At 32.2% G+C, this 1,641-nt stretch overlaps 1 non-coding gene across 1 annotated transcript; it reads right to left on the bottom strand.

Annotated features, from left to right (window-relative positions):
* Window positions 1-1,317: 1,317 nt before the first annotated feature.
* On the bottom strand, window positions 1,318-1,389 carry TRNAE-CUC (transfer RNA glutamic acid (anticodon CUC)). The gene has a single exon. It is a non-coding gene; the product is annotated as a tRNA-Glu (tRNA).
* Between the last annotated feature and the right edge of the window lie 252 nt (window positions 1,390-1,641).

Below are 1,641 nucleotides of genomic sequence, written 5' to 3'. Positions count from 1 at the left end.
ATAAGTTCAATTACATATTTTCTTTACAAATATTTATTCTGTTAAATACACAGATTGTCTTTACTTGTGGATATACGATCGATAGATTTATTGCCAATTTGTGAAAAGTTGTGGATAACTCATTTATTCGTAACGTTCTGTCTATTACTATGAAATGTATTTGAATGTCTTCTTATGCGAAATTACAATAAAACAGTCTTCAAAGTCGAAAACATAATAGTTGGTTGATTATTTTTTAAAACTTAAAATCACGGTATCAAATGTCTTAAACCAAATTTTGTTGTTTGTTGTATATAGTTCAGGCACTGTCGTGAACAAATGTGCCTATGTTCACCTAATTGCGCCCAAAGTCGTTGGCCCTGTCAATTGCTAAGTTAATTACGTAATTTGTACCCGACTGTCCTTTAATAGCTAATATTACCCGATGACAAGAAGCGACAAGGTTGCTTCTAATGTTGTGTAAAATAAGAAAAATATTTATATTGTTTATCATAATCTAATCTTCTAGGAATATCTTATCGATAGAATAGTTTCTAGGAATATTTAATCAATTTTAATCAAACCAAAATTTTAGTCATAATAAGTCTTTTGTCAAAGTAGGTTCTTTTCAGAGCACTTTTTCAATGTCAATACATCTACCACAACTTCAAAAGGTGCTTCGTTATAGAGAAGAACCCTGAATGGGGTTCATTACAGATGTACATGGGCGGCAGTAGCCACTTACCGTTAGGTAGACTGCATGCTCGTGTGCTACTCCTTTATTATAAAAAAACCTATTTAAGACTAGACCTTAAAGTTAACAACGCATCAAAACATATATATTTAATTCAATTATTTTCCACAATTTATACGAGTTTTGACCTAAACCGTCAAATATTTACAGCGAAGTTGACCTCAAGGCCCATCTTTTTCGATAAAGTATCAGGTGGACTCCAAATAACGCCACATCTATCTTCGATGGGATTTTTATTATGTGACGATATTTTCCTCAATTTTCCCATTTTCCTCCTAACCCCTCAATATCTCTGCCACGGTGTCATTTTGTCCGTTAAAAGTAGAACAACCGTGAGAATTTTAAAAACTGAAAAAAAATGTATTTTCTATTATATTTTTAAAATATCTATCAGTTTTTGACACATACCTCAAGCTGGTAGGTCTAGTAGCAAGTTAGTATAGGATTTATAAGCCATTAAAACAACAACAACAAAAATGAATCATAATGAATATATCAAATAATAAAATCTAACTTTATTTACTTCCTACACAATTTAACTAAAATACTTATTAAGTTGTAAAAAGAAAATTCTGAAGAAGAAATTCCGGTACCGGGAATCGAACCCGGGCCTCTTGGGTGAGAGCCAAGTATCCTAGCCACTAGACCATACCGGATTACGAGTGAAGCGACGTAAATCTCAACTGTATGTGCTGAGCGGTAATATAATAAAACGTCATATTTATTTATTATTTTATTGATAAATAGCCTAGTGGTTAAGAAACTCGGCCTCTTGATCGAAGGGGCCGATTTTTCAAAGTTATGTGCGTATTATAATTAATTAACACTTTCTTAAACGGTGAAGGTAAACATCGTGAGGAAACCTCCATACATGATAAATCTTTAAAAATAGTTTTCAAAGGTATATG

This window comes from Epargyreus clarus, unplaced genomic scaffold, assembly GCF_041222505.1.
Source record: "Epargyreus clarus isolate Ecla_fem2 unplaced genomic scaffold, WU_Ecla_fem_2.2 ptg000009l, whole genome shotgun sequence".
Lineage (NCBI taxonomy): Eukaryota > Metazoa > Arthropoda > Insecta > Lepidoptera > Hesperiidae > Epargyreus > Epargyreus clarus.
Note: the sequence above shows the minus strand (reverse complement) of the source record. Positions and strands in the feature narration are given on the sequence as shown.